The sequence below is a fragment of the Wyeomyia smithii genome, chromosome 3, assembly GCF_029784165.1.
Source record: "Wyeomyia smithii strain HCP4-BCI-WySm-NY-G18 chromosome 3, ASM2978416v1, whole genome shotgun sequence".
In the NCBI taxonomy this organism is placed as follows: Eukaryota; Metazoa; Arthropoda; class Insecta; order Diptera; family Culicidae; genus Wyeomyia; species Wyeomyia smithii.
The window spans coordinates 238,411,168-238,427,174 of NC_073696.1; the positions used below are offsets into that span (position 1 = coordinate 238,411,168).

The 16,007-nt window shown below is 39.8% G+C and overlaps 1 protein-coding gene and 1 pseudogene across 7 annotated transcripts in view; one reads left to right on the forward strand and one right to left on the reverse strand.

Moving 5' to 3' along the window:
* Window positions 1–16,007, reverse strand: part of LOC129732671 (dipeptidase 1) — a 649,785-nt gene that overhangs the window by 442,686 nt on the left and 191,092 nt on the right. The window lies entirely within an intron of this gene.
* LOC129729137 (uncharacterized) overlaps window positions 713–16,007 on the forward strand; it is a 40,404-nt pseudogene continuing 25,109 nt past the window's right edge.

Consider the following 16,007-nt stretch of genomic DNA (forward strand, 5'->3'; position numbering starts at 1 on the left):
AAGTTACCCGCCATGTGTTGCAGTACCTGACTTACTATTCTCTTATCCTTTTCAGCGACTTTATCATAGCATCAAGCATGTTACTAAACTTTTACTACATGAAAATTCTCAGTATAGAAAAGACTTCTTTTACCTAAAATTGATTTTTGAGCTCTCATATTGCCACGAAAACTTTATTGAGGTTTCCCGTTCAAGTGATAAAAATTCAACAAATACCCGCCACTATTTTACGACAGTACTTTATTCATACTTTCGGCATCCTTATTTTCAACGTCGTCGCTCGCTATATTCAGGTACCAGATTGGTACGGCTTCCGGTCTTACCACCTCCACTTCACAATTATTAGTTCAAACCGGGGAAGGTTGGGGGAGGGTAAACCATCGACGGCGATGATGCATCAGATGGGGCCGCTCATGGGTGCATTTTACCTGCACGATGCTACATCCGGTGTCGGTTGAGTGAACAGCCCGAAAGACATCTCTCATCTATCTTAACTTACCGGCACTTACCGTGTATGTTGATGTGCACAGCATCTGTGTGCATACATATGTGCAGCTATATACGTACTTTATCTTTGCTGACAGCAGTCGAAGCCTTCCGACTTGCCATATTTTGCATGAGGGCACTTCATGCTTTAAGTTTCGCCAGACGCGAGCTTAGTGAATTTACAACACCGCCAAAAGGAGCGGTACAATAAGTGAGTGAATGAGCAATGAGTGGATGGCCGACTAGGTATGTGATAGAAGTGAACGAGTGTTCTTTTGAAGTACTTACAGGCCTGGCGTGGAGCAGAATAAACTAGCTCCCACTACCTACGAAGCTGGGAATAATGTTTTCCACTCCTGTTTTTTTGCCTCTTTTTTTCTCTTGAAATAGGCAATACTTCGCCACTTTCTCATTTTACTCTAGCAGGGACGAGAAAACATTTCCTTCCGACCAGGTCCTTCCGTCCCGTTCCGTGCCGTGAATGACTGGCCAACGAGCATCCGCTCCGGTGCCATTCTGTATGCAGACGAAAGTCGAGAAAAGTCGGGGTAAACGGATTGCAGAGTGCTAGCTTAAGTTGTAATCTCGGATTATTATTTTGTTACTTGCAAATAGTTGCTGCTGGAATCGTTTCTATTTTTTTTTTACGTGATTTCGAAACAGGAACTGCATCTTGGCTTGAATGATGCCGGGCTCTGAAGCGGAACTGGAAGCTGAACGATGATGACGGTTGTAAGAAAGTGCATTAGCACTAAGACCGGTTTAATTACTGCCGTTGCTTTGCGTTTAAAATGAGCAGATAAGAATGATTGCTGTCATGCGCAAAAGGGAAAGCTGAAAGGACTACCCAGTGGTATAATTTCGAAAACACATAGCTGCCTTGAATGGAAACTCAGTTTTGGGTGAAATTTAGACTTTAATTACCCTATTATTGCTAAACGGAACATCAACAAGTGCGCTTTTGTGTTTGCTAAATCCATTTAACATTTACAGCGTTATAGACCATCTGCAATGCACCCGGTAATGAGCCACCGATCCCGCTCATTTCCATAGGACACGATTTTACGATTCCTGCGTCCAAAACGCTTTCTATTAATACTAGGAAATTTCCATCCCAATCGTACCGGGCAGCAGAGTGTTCGTGTCATACTATCCATTAAAACTATGATTCTTTTCATTTTCACAGTACATTAAACGGTGCCCCGGTTCCACCGTCATCCGGGTTCGTGGGTGGTGACTGCGAACAGCTAGTGAATGCGGTCCCATTACTGTGCACTGCCCTAGGACAGGAACGACTGAATATCGTTGAGAAAAGTAATTTCCTAATGAAAGGCAGACCCCGGTAGAACAGCGGGTTCACGGTGCGTTGGTTTTGAAGTAGGTTTATGGAACAGTATCATGTTTTCAGTCTAGTAAATAGGGTTGTGCGGGATTAGCAACACCGTAATTTCAGTGGGCTTTTGTGACGAGCAGCTCATATGAAGGTCCCACTCGGTCCAGGTTGCGAAGAATAAAACAGGTCGTGGTTCCGAGAGCGGTGGAGTATTTTTATATCAAGCTAAGCCAAAAGGTGATTGTTTTTTTCGAGTTGTGAGTTTTTTTATCCAGCAGTCCTTGACTAAATGCAAATATGGAATATATAGAGAACTACTGTAATGCGGAACATGAGCAACACAGAAGAGATTAACGCAGGACAGACACATGCTTAACAGGGCATAAACAAATTAGTGGGAAAGTAAGGAAACCACTGAGTTTTAACAAGGTTGAAACTAGGATCGGAAAGGTTGAGGTATATTTTTGAGAGGCTCATCTTCACCACATGATTTTAAACGCAGCATTGCTTGAGAGCTTCCCAAATAAATCGAAGCAATTCCCGATCGCTAGTAAAAAGATCCCCGCATGAAGTGGAGGACACATGCAATCTAAAGCATACATTTTTATCGCAGCTAGCTAAAACCTTTTTGCGTTGCTAACCTTTTCTGCCTTCGATAGAGAGCTGCTCGCGCGTTTCTCTTTTACCGCGAAAGCATTAAACAACGGAATTTATCCGAAGCCGTTAGGCTGGTGACGCCTCTTCGTCGCTCCCTGGCGAGCAATTGTCGACAAGAAATGGGGCCTGATTTTTATGGTGTGTTTTTACCGCACCATTTGTGCACAAAATCGGAATTGAGCAAACTTTAACACCAGGTATGGGTTGATGGGGTTTTTATCCTGACGAAAGAGTGAGTATCTAAAGCGTAGCCGTGCGTATGGGGCAAGGGGGGCAAGGGGTCTTAAGCCTGGCCTTTCCTAGAGGTTGAAAAAATAGCATTGAATGAAGGAATTCGGAAGAAGCTAATTAAATTATATGTTATCAGCATTGCACAATTCATAACGACCCTTGCACGTTAAAATAAGTTAATTTTTTACTGTAATCGGCAGATTTAACGCGAAAGTACTGTGTAAAAATACCAAAGCCTTACGAAAGGGGCTGAATCGAGAAAAAACTACTAAAGTTATTCACATAATATGAGACATTACTTAAATGAAATCTTGACCTACATTTAGCCAAGCAATAATTGGATACCTTAAAGAGGCAACTAGCGAATACCTTAAGAATTATAGTATGTAATCTCATCCCAGCTTCCCTTTGGACCAGGAATTTCGCCAACTATTGCACTACTCATTTCTCTTTGAGAAATCTTGGGAACTTTTTTGGGAAGGATGTGGATCTAACTAGTGGATCGTCAGAGTCCGTTTCATCTGAAGACAGCAAATCAAAGGAGTTCAATGTTTCGATAGAAGTGGTCACCATCTTCTCAAACCTTCCAGCGTGAGAACACTTTGAACACTTTTTAACCAACCACCTAATTTTATCCCTGCGTTGCATTGCGCTGGAGGAGGTTTATGATACAGCAGCACAGTAATGCAGATCCGACAAACAGAACACGAAACGAGTTTGACGAGGAGTATACTTTTGTAAAGCCGCCTGCAATTGCTTGCAGTCCAGTATCTTCCCGTCGGAGAAAGTAGTATTAGCAGCAGATACCGCTTTCTGAAGTACACTCAACAGACAGATTCGAATCGGTTATGACACCGTTGATCTCCACGTCTCATCCATAATGATAAGTGAATATTTCTTCTCTAGAAAAAGGAATTCTGGGAAGTACCAAGCGGGTTTCATGCAAGCACGCGCTACTACGAATTAAATCTTGATTTTTCGGCAGATCCTTTAAAAATGCCGTGTACATAACGTGCCTACACATCACGTTTTCTTGGAGTTAAAGCAGCTAGTCAATCTAGATCAGCTGTAGCAAATAATGTTTATCGCTACCTTGGATCGAGTTACGTGTGCATATCGGGAACGCAGAATGTTGAGGCAAGGAGGACTGTCTCGCACGTTGTTCAACATTGCTCTTGAGGGTGTAATTCGAGAGGCCCGCATTTCAGCAAAGGTAGTCAATTCATAGGCTTTGTAGACGGCCTTTTTGTTATTGTGAGAAACTTTGGGACGGTGATGGCAACCTACACCAGACCAAAAGGGGAAACTAGGAGAGTTGGACTATAAATTGATACATCAAAAGCCAAGTGTATGAAAGAGAGAGGCTAGTGCGAAACGAACATTTGTTTTCCACGGACGGTGATCATGGACGGCGATGAATTCGAAGTGGTAGATGAGTTCGTATATCTAGGATCTTTGGTAACCTTCGACAATACCACAAGTAAGGAAATCTAATGACGTGTTCGAGCTACAAATTGGGCCGAAGTTGACCTTCGCAGGACACTTCGATTCAAAACTATTCGGCGCCGCACGAAACTGACGATGTACAAAACCCTAATTCGTATATCAGTTTTTCTCTATGGACTTTAAACCATGTTGTTCGTGAGCAACATACGCGCACTGGCCGTATTTGAACGGCAAGTGTTGCGAAAAATATTTGGTGGGGTACATTATTTACTTTTTCTGTCTTTTGAAGCCCGGTCAAATAAAACGTAACACGAAAAAGGCTTTTTTCACGATCCCCCACCACCTCGTAAGTAATTATTTACAAAATTATGTTTGAACTATGTTCGGATACAAAATCCGGATATCCAGATATCCGACTATCCGTAAACCCGGTTATCCTGTCGGGTAATACCGGATATTGGATATTCGACGAATCCAATGCCGGATACCCGGATATTGAAATCCGGAGAGTCCCAGCACTAGTCGCAAGGATGCCGAACGACAGTGTAGTAAAATCAATTTCTTTCAAGGACCCTACCCAGGGGGCCCAACATGCTAGGTGGCTTGACCAGATTGGGGCGGATCTGCGAGTTTCGAGACATCTAGAAAATTGGCAACGAGTAGCCCCGGTCCGAGGAGAGGAGAGAAAATTTTTTGATACGGCACAAACCACCACGGCTTCAAGCTACTGAAGTAAGTAAGTAAGTATGTAAATATGACACATTTAATTTGTGATAATCTTTTATTAGAAGTACTTGTCATAGTAAACATCTACAGCAGATGATTTGAAATTACTCCGCCCTCAGTTAGCTTAACCAACTTGAACCGCGTTTCGAAGCTGTTGCATGCGACACGCATAGATGTTATGGGTATTCCATCTTAGATTTTCTCGATTACCGCTTTAAGCTGTTCCAAGTTAGGGATCTTGTAATCAACAAGCTGTTTTTTCATGAAGGACCAGTTAAAAGAGTCTGTCGGGTTCTGATCTGAGAAGATTGGTGTCATTCATTTTAATCCAAAAAATCCGTCAAATTCTCCCTATACCAGCTTTGAAACGAATTCGCAGTATGCGCTAGTGCACCATCTTGCTGGAACACGTAGTGGTCATCTCCGAAAAGTTTTCGTAGACTAGAGGCAACAGTGTTCCCTAAAACTTTTTACAAAAATAGCATTGGTTTTGACGCCTTTATCGATGAAAAAAAAAACCGGTGGAAGCTTACCTCGTTTGCAAACTGACCCACAAACCATCGCTGAAAAACTTTGAGATTGAGGAGCACTCCTCTGGTACACCGAGCTATTGTCTTTTGCTGCGACGTACAATTTGTGCTTGTGAGGCAGCTCCAGTACAAATAGTTTCTCATCGAAAAAAAATGGACCCGTGACCAGCGTGACAGTATCTTTTTTGTCCTAACGAATCTCTTTGTCTGAGAGGACTCGGGAACGTCATGTACATTACGCTTTTTGTAGACCTAACATTTTCGAACGGAACTTTGCCAGTTTCGCCGGCTATTACACGCTCCTTCAGAGCCTTAAAGACATTCGGTGACCCTGCAGATTGTGACCGACCGCATCTTCTACCGTTCACTGAAGAGGTTGGTCTCCTTGCACCTTTTGATGGTTTCATAAACGAAATCCCCGTGATCCCCGTGGTTCTGTGGTTAGCGATGTCGGTCGGCTAGCTCTCCCGCACAGTTGTGATATCGGGTTCGATTTCCGATAAGGTCGAGGATCTTTACGAGCTGGAAATTTTCTCGACTCAGCACTGGGGCACGGTGTATCGTTGTACAACATGCAAAATGTGCCGAAAACAATATCGGTAACGAATTCTCTCAACTAATCTAGTTGATCGAGATCGCATTAGCCCTTCCAGGCTAGCGTGCGACATTGTTTGTTGTTGTTTATAAACTAAATCTCACTCAACCCGATACAATTTCAGACGCTTGAATATTGCGCAAGGGTGGTCACTGGCCAAAAACCGCTTTACTATGACTTCCCGGAAATTGATTCATAGCGCATCAAAAACAAAGCACAACTGACAGACAACCAACACCAAGTGAATTCGTGAGTGCATAAATAGCGTAAGAGCTCTCACTATTATTTTCATATGATATTCGAAAGGAACGGGAGAGACAAATACTCGAAAACTTGTATTCCTAAATCGTTGGCCCGTTTCAGGTCATTGGCCACGATCCTAGCTTATCCGGTCTGTCTTACAACATGACGCCAGGTTTTTCAAAATATGAACAATTTCCAGAGGTTTCGACCTTGGTCCTGCTTTGGACTGAAAATAGACAACCAAAGGACCTGTTGATCCATTTGAGTAAATTATGAGAAGAGAGGAAACAAAAATTTACAACAGGAAAGGCAGAGCAGAACGGACTGGGTTGAAAGCATTTGGGGATGAGGGAGTGGGAGTTTAGGGATCTGCAGCCATCGCGCTTAAGCCAGCGCACCAGCACAGGAGACAAGAAGCACGTACCGCCTTTTCTTTTCTCTACACTTTTGTGCTGAAGCTTACATCTACTGCACAGTAAGGTGACTCCATTCAAATACTGGGTAAGCAAAAAATGCATTAAGAAAGGCAAAAACTGCATAAAAAGGCATATTTTTTGCGCGAAGAGAATTGTTGATTGAACGAGCAGGAACAGTAGCAGATAACATTGATGCAGATTTTATTCTAGAACAGCAAATATGTATGTCAATTCATTGCAATACTATTGATATAATTCCCCATAATCCAAGTCTCAATAGCACAATGGTTTGGACTTCAAAAATTGCAGGACCTGAAAAAAATAATTATAGGCTAGGGAACGGCTTATTCTGTAGCACCTATTTTAATCAGTCGAAGAAAACAAGCCTCAAACTCCTGAGTTTTGATCAATTTAGATAATTTCAATGATTGAACGAAAACTTTGACTGTCCAGCTGTCTTACGAATATAAGAAACACCGTTATTCACAAAGAAATCTGTGCACAAAAAACAATTGAAACAAATCGACCTATATTGCAGCCATTCAGGAGCCACTTCGGGTGCTGCAGAAAAACGCCTGCAAAACATATGGAAACTGCTTGAAATAGGTTCGGGGTGATTGGAATAGTGCCCCTCGATTGGTAACTTTAATTGATTATTGTTAAAGTTTGCTAACTTAGTTTTACAATCTTAAAACAAGTTCTGACAGAGTAAAAGATAGAGAGCAGATTGATATACTTCTGTTTGAATTTCACCCTACACATTCCGAGTATTTCGTCTCAACACACAGGCAGTTCCTAAAGCTGCTTAGAATTGTTCCCTACCCTAGATTTTGAATGGACATCGAATATTTTTAACGAATTGCAGCTAACTCCTTCAAAAGTACCGTCTTCTTGAAGGAAGTCCTCAGCCGATTTTACGAACTACTATCCGTGCTCCATTTAAGCTGAAACTTTGCATGTAGACTTTTTCCGAGACGATGAAACTTTTGAGGCCTACTGCTATACGAAATTCGAAGGTCAATTTTTCCCATACATTTCATTGTTACCCTATTTTTTACAAAAGGAGGTTCAAAATTAACAAAACTATGTTCATACTTGAAGGTTTTTTAAGAACAAGGAGCAACAATAGTAGTTTTGTTTGTATGTAAAATAACTTTAAGGACTGTACTTATAATAAAGTAGAACCGAAGTTAGCATAATTCCTAATGCACTGCGGCTTACAGAAATTTTGGCGTGCTGAAAAATCAATTTAAATAATCTTCAACGATAACTCGAACCTTATTTCCGGATAAAGAGACATACTTGTCACAGCATTTGTCTCAAAAGGAGAGAAACTCTAGAATTATCAATTCACACCAGTTAGGACGCACAACACAGCAGGCTCGGATTTGAGGGGGGGCAAAGGGGACAAATGCCCCGGGCCTCCCGATTCAAGGGGCCTCCCTAGTCCTAGGGCGACCTTTTTTTTGCTCGTCACCTCCCAGAACGTTACCTCTGAATGTTTTAAGAAAAGAGGGCCTCACAAACAAATTTGCCCCGGGACCCCACCGTCTAAATCCGGCCCTGCCACACAGAGTGAGAAAATTATGCACAGATGTCTTCTATTCTTAATTTGCTTAGTTTGAGAGATGAAAAGCGCTTTATAAAAGAGAGAGCGATTAAAAGAAAGAAAGGGAGATAGAGAGAAAAAAATAAAGAATGATAGAGAGAGAATGGATCATTTCATTTCAGTCAAATATTCCATGTCTAAAAATTCTTTGGTAAATGTTCTACAAATCAAACAACCAACAGAAAAAACTCGCTCAGTATGATATTTGAAGAGCTCTGGAGCTTTCATTTGCACTTGGGAACACCAAAACTGGATAATGCACTCTGGAAGAGAGGTGTTTTTCCCGGTTTTTTGTTCGATTTTAAAATATTACACAACAACAACATATTTACACATACAAACGTACAGGCACACATACACATACATACAGCCAATGTTCATTTAGTTGAACTGAGTCGTTTCGTATACATCTCTTGGCTCTCCACAGATTCATTTTACGTTTAAAGTTAAACATCCTATGTGATAGAAAACACTCTTTGGTCAATAACTTTCTCAAAATCTAAGCCACTAATCAAAAATTAACTCGGTAATATTCTGGGAAAGCGCAGTAGCTTTTGTTTGCGTATAAGATCATCAAAATCGGATATTGCGTTCTATAAGGAAGGTGCGTTTGTATTTTTTGTCACATACATACAGGCAACATACATACACACACGTACACACGAACAAACATTTCTCAGTTCGTCGAGCTGAGTCGAATGGTATATACCACGTGGCCCTAACAAAGGTAAAATGTATTATTTTTATTCCGCCTGAATTTGTTGAGTATTTCAAAGCGATAATACATTATCCAACGATAAGGATTTATGTTCCTTTATTTCACAAACAACTTTTCCTTAGACATACTTTAAAAAAACCTAAATTAATCCACCTTGCGGTCAGACTCAGCCTTTCTCATTCAAACTTATTATTTGTAAAAATAGATTTATAATCCGTTTGCAGGAGAAATCAATAGGGACTTATGGGGCAACAAGACCTTCCATATGACACTGATTTTATGAGAATCGGTCCAGCCATCTCTGAGAAACATGAGTGAGATTAAATAGTCTCCAGAACACGTTTCTTTCCATAACTTCTCAACCACATGTTCAATCTTCATAAAATTCGAAAGTTAAGAGTTTTTTAGGTAGCCCGTTCATTTAAAATCAGTTGTGTTCAAATCGGCTGTGTAGTTTCTGAGATATTGATGTTTCGTGATTTTTACATTTTGATACATAACCTCTAAACTAGAAATCAGATTACAATAAAACTCAATAGGGTTTTATGTGGCAACTAGACCTTTCATTTGCAATTATTTACATTGAAATCGGTTCAGCCATTTTTGAGAAAATCGAGTGAGATTGGGAGAGCGTTACACACACATACAGAAAATGCTCAGCTCGTCGAACTGAGTTTAGTGATATACGACATTTGGCCCTTTTGAAAAAATGAAATGATTGAAATGACTTTGAAAAAAAAAAGTGAAATCATAGCAATGACTTTAAATTTCAACTTCAATCCCGAGCAAGGCCGCAAACATTGAAATAGTACAATATCAATTTTAAATGAGGTTGAGGCCACATATTTTGATCGTATCTATAGTTTTAAACAGTCTGCGGGTTGCGTTTCTTTCTATAACTTTAAAACCACATGTTCGAACATTATGAAATTCATTGTTCAAGGGTTCAAAAGCTCGATCAGACCATTTCTGAGAAAAGTGAGTGCGAAAAAAGGTGCACATACACACAGACACACGTACACACCAACACACAAACATATACACCTATACATGCATACATGCAGAAAATGCTCGATTCGTCGAACTGAGTCGAGTAGTATATGATATTCAGCCATTTGGATCACTTTCCTACCTTTTAATTAGCCAGTGATCGTTAGGAGAAAGTCAATATGTTTACTTTCATTATGTGATTTGACATTTTTATGAGCAACGGACAAAGTTACAATCCGATTACAATGAAATTCAATAGCAACCTATGGGACAACTAGACCTTTTATTTGACACTAATTTTGTGGAAATCGGTTCAGCCATCTCTGAGAAAAATGAGTGAGTTTAAACAACCTTAGGATAACTTTTCTTTACATAACTTTTGATTCATATGTTCAATCATAACGAAATTTAAAAGTTAAGGGTTCAGCTTCATTTGTATTAGCTGTAAATTTCAGTTTTCGGTACTGTGTAAATTTTTGGATTGTGGCACATCAACTATAACAAAAAAAAGTAAATTTTTATTTTTAGTTCTACCAGAGCTCACAGCACTCAAAAATTTGTACTCGTTTAGGCCAATGGCTCGGATCATTGGCCACGAAACGGAGCTTGTCCGGTTTGACCTTCTAAGTTTCAATTTGCAGAGGTTTCGACTTTAATCCTGCTTTGGGCCGAAAATAGACAACCAAAGGACCTGACGATCCGTTTGAGTAAAGTCTGATAGGACAGGAAACTGAAGAATTACAACAAAGGAGAGAGGGCAGGAGGGACTGGCTTGGGCGAATTCAGGGATGGGTTTGCATGAGATTAAGGATCTCCACCCATCTCGCTTAAGCCAGCGCATCAGCACAGGAGACAAGAACGTAACTCATATGTTTTCCGTTTCTGTGTTGAAGCGTACGTCCACCACACAGAGGGGCGACTTCATACAATTGCTGACGAAGCAAAAAAATACCTCTAAGTTAAAAAGAATACAAAACTTGAAGACGCTGAGCCTGAATTTGATATTATTTTTGCATCGAAATGTTTATTTTTTGCCCGAGAAGAAGAACGTTGAAGAACATCATGGGTAAAAATTGGTAAGCATTAGTGTTCGAAGTCGTGAGTTTTTTCATATGATTGCCTATTTTTATAGTTATAACAATAACAACAGCAACAAGAGCAACATGAGATTAGCCAAAAAAAGGGAGAAATACGATAAATGGTCCCACGACAGAAGAAAGAACATGAAACTAGAAGAATAACTTACTCCATTGGCTCAAAAAACACAAAATATTGTAGTTTTCCAGCAACCGTCTCGTCGATTATTAATTTTATTTTGTTTGATGCTCATCTTGAAACTTAGTGAAAGAGTCAACAAATCAACAGAAACAAAAACTTTAGTACTTTTTTAACAGTTTTCCAAAAGATATCAAATAAAAACTCCTAGTTGCTTTATAAAATGATACACTCGGATTCTGGACCCTTTTCTCTAGAGAAAACAGTAACCTAAAAATCGCCAAGTCTGTTGCAAGAAAAATATTTTTTTTCTTAATGTACATTTAATTGTCATTTTTGTCACCTTGCCCTTAAAAATTTTTTTTTAGCTTGAGTATTAATCTTCATTTTCAGCAAATCTATCCAGTCTTATCCAAGGTTTTGCAGTTTTAGCGATTTTGACAGTATTTTGGGAAAAAAATTCTTCACGGAATGTTTAACCTTCAATATTTGGTATTTTCGTGAAACGTAAGAACTAACATCACTTATACGACACGACGCGAGACGAGACACAATATTTATTGTCCTGACTTCAATGTATTGTAGTACATAATTGTAGTAAGAACGACAAGTGTTGTTTCTCGTCTCACGTCGCGTCGGATAAGTGATTGTTTTACCCCAAATAGCGTATCTTCTGGTAAGGTAAGTAGTTCTTGGAAGGTAAAGTAATTATTCAAATTTTCAGCAAAATCTATATATTCTAACCGTGAATATAGTTTTTTTTTGTGATTTTGACGGTTTTTGGAAAAAAAAATCCTCGTAGAGCCGTTCTACGTCATTTGGCGCATTTTGCTTATACATGAAATTAAGGCTCTTGAGTTGCACTGAAAAACGCTATATTCAGATTTTTTCTGGCGAAGTTGAGAAAAGTAGGAAGACCCTGAAAATTGACAATGTTGTAAAGAAAAATACATTTTTTTCGTCATGTCACCTCTTTGCCATATATTGTGACCATGCGTTTTGAAGTACTATTAGTGCACAATAATACTACATTTTTTTAGAAAAATACATCAAGTTTAGCTAGAGTTACCGTAAGCCGGGTTGAGATTGTGCCAGTGGGGCTTAGATTGTGCCATACGATCCCATTGTTTGTCGGCCATCCCATGGCGATCACAAGACAATCTTTCTTAAATAAGTTTACTCGAATACTAAACCAAGACAGACTAGTCTTCTGACTCGTAAAAAAAGACTTACACTCACCGGGAATGGGTTAATGGTATCTCCGAAACAATTGTTTATATGAACAAACCACATAATCTCAAATATTGCAAAGTTTTTTTTTTTTATTCTCGCTTGTTTTCCGTCGGTCTAGTTCCGCCACTGTTGTGTCCACCGAAATGTAATAACTGTTCTGAAAATAAAATAGCTCCCAACATCGAAATTAAATTGTACAATCCGATTTATTCCTGCTTCGTTTCAACACAATTTGTTCGGCTTCGGCACCTGCCGGCAGTGAAATTACTATGATTTATTCAAAATAGGCAACAACCCAAAAAACAACAAATACATGCACCCAAACCCATAATTTTCATTAAACAGCCAGCAGCTCTGGAAACGTGCCCATTTCGGTGCACGGACACACAATCATTAAGCAAAGACGAAACCTTCCTCCGATGTGCGTGTTTCCACCATCACGAGCCCGTTGATTTTAAATGGTGCAGCTCGTGGACAAACATTTTCCACCACATTATTATCCCATTACAATGTAACCGACACTGTAAGCTTGGTTGACCGATACCGAATGGGCTGTGATATCGACTCTCCACTTCTTGTACGCAAGTAAAAGCGAACAGACAGATACGTTACGTGTACGTACCTACAGCAGTCACTAGCGAGGTCAGCGAGGAGAGGTTTGATTAAAGCGAGCATTATCATCCGAGAACGGTTCTCACCTGACCTGTCCGAACTAGGACGAAGAACCCCTAACACGGACGGAACCTTTCGTTATCCGCTCGCTTGCAATGACAACCCGTCTGCTGGTTGGATGGCACGGACAACTAAAGCCGGAAGGCGCAGTTTTTAAACTTAAACCATTCCTAGCTGCAACATTGGTGAATTACAACGACAACTTTGCGGGACACGGCGGCGTTGTGTTAGCTGCTGGTTTCGTGTAGAATTACTGCGAAGTTTAATGATGATACTGCGGTATTTCCACCTTGCGTTCGGGTTCACGCGAAAGTAAGTAATGAAAAGGTGAAAAAACGAGGTGCAGTACAGTAACACTAACACTGGAACTGAAACCTGTCACACAACGTTTGTTTTCGACGACAAGTAAAACGAATTTGAATAACAAAAGCGCTTCATTTAACGCTGAATGTGAAAAATTGTAGAAAAAACGGTTAGTTATTTTTGTGTCAAATGCTTACAAAGACGGACAGGTTCATCATTTTTAGAGGAATGACAAATTTATAAATTGAATCAATTTTTGTGTGAAACAAAAAATTTAGCCGCACCCTAGAGGAACGACATCAATGCACGAGGAAAAAAACTACCCAAGAGGAAATTTTTAGCTGTTCAAACATCTATTGGCAGCTTTAATTTGACTAATTTTATACCTTAGAAATGAAAACCACTGTCCAGCATGTAAACATCTAAACCTAAGTATTTCATTAAGATCTAAAATTTCTACGGCGTAACTTCAAGTTTTCAAAAAGCTTAACAATCATTATTGTTAACTATCTTGCTTTCTAATATAGGTATGTTTAAAAGTGCTTGTTGAGCTTCCAATCAATATTTGAAATTTTTAAATAGAAAATTTTCATAATCGTTTGACGTATATAAGCGTTCAATTAAAAGTAGCGGATTAAACTGCTTTGAGTCGAAAAAGACTCGAGCATTTTTGTCGCGATCACCCTAATACTAACTCACCCATTTCTTTATTTTCCCACAGAGGCAGATGATCGTACGAGAGATACACGCGTGAAATTCCTAGTCTTTCGGCCACCATGCAATGAACACTAATAGTGTCCGGTTAACCGATTCCAGGATACAGGACCATAATATCTTTCTTCTGGTGGTTGTTGTGCTCAAGTTGGTTGCCAAGTCTCATAGAGTTCAGTTAAGTCATTCCAAAGCGGTGATAAAACAAACATGCAACTATATTTGCAATAACGGTGAAAAACTCCTTTTACTCTCAACACTTTTAACTTATGAAGAATGGTCATAAATTGTTCAATGACCGCTATCTTCTCTAGCTCGTGACAACTATCGTCTCGCGTATTTATGCATATCCTCAACAAGCGAGCAGTGAGTCATCGATATCGGTAGGTAGAGCTATTGTAAACTAAATTTCTGACAGGGAATGGACTATCTCAGTGAATGTCTGAATTTGTTCAGTCGCCAGGTGACATGAAGAGGGGTAGTGCTGTCCAAATATCGAATTGGTAATAAAATTACACAGACTGACGATGATAAAATAAAATGGATTTACATATATCGATGTTCAACTCCATCCCATTTCTAAGTCACCAACGTTGCAGCTCATCTATATCTGTCTGCAGCGCGTAGCAATCGTGGTGAGACTTTTTCAAATCACCAGCGTACATCGTTTTATCACATTTTGAACGAAAGCCCAGATTGTTCAAGGATATTATAAATATGAGTGGACCCAGAACGCTACCTTGTGGAACACCAGATATGACGAAGAAGATGCGGAAATGTGAGCCGTTGACGAAAGCAGTTTGCTCTGCCAGGTGGGAGCGCTGCAAATGATTCAGAACGGAAAACCAAAGTGCAATTCCACAAAAAAAAAACGGGCAATCATTTAGCTAAGCAAAGACGTTTCTATGGACAAAAGACCCCATTTTGTTGGGAAGGTATTGATCATTTCAATTATTATAAGAGCAATAACGGTTTGTTTGATCGGTAAGATGTTTTCGAAAAAGTTTTATACAATAGTTTTGTCTTTCAAAAAAAATCATACACTCTGAAAAAAGTTTTCTTCTTTTTTTCGAAAATATGTTAAAAAATAAGAATTAAAAACCTGTCTAAAAAGCTCATGTTTTCAAAAATCTGTTATTTTTTATGAAAACTACAAAAGGTTACCTAAACATTGCGGACTGTCCGATCATGGAGAAATCAGAAAAAAAAGTTATAAGTTTTTGAAATTCTTTCAAGAACAATGGCGGAAGATTGTCAAATTTATGGATCACTTGGAAGCGTCACAATGTCATCATGCTGGGATACTTCCCTAAGCGGGAGCTTCAGATTCAATATCGGGCAGTTTCTGAGACTGCCAGGCGAGAGGAGTTGGTGAGACTGGGAAGTCGGCTTACAGATTAACTAAACCAACAGGTGAATTTGCAGTTGTACCGTTTAGGATGATCTCGGCAGAAATACCACAAATGAGGAGGGATCTTGTTCAGCAGTCCTGCTTGCTTGAGAGTTTAAGTGGCTGAGAGTGGAGGTGGCGGCGGTGGTCAAATTACGGAAACAAGGAGTACCGTGCAGTGAGTAGACTCTGTTAAATACACTTCGTTCTAATGCCACATTACAGCGGGTTGTGTCACTTAACGGGACGCATGACAGCAAGGGGAAAGAGTGGATGGTGTCATCGAAATGACTGTAAGCGAAGAAATGGTGGGCACGACGCGCTGGAGACAGCATAATGACTGGTTCGAAGTGGATAGCCAGAGTAACTGAAGAAAAAATAAGACTAGGAGTAATATGCTCACAGCGATTATGGTCGAAACATTGGAAAATATAGGAAAGCAACAATTTCATGTACTGCTAAATCAAGATGATGAAGCACAGAGCGACAAAGTTGCGCGGAAC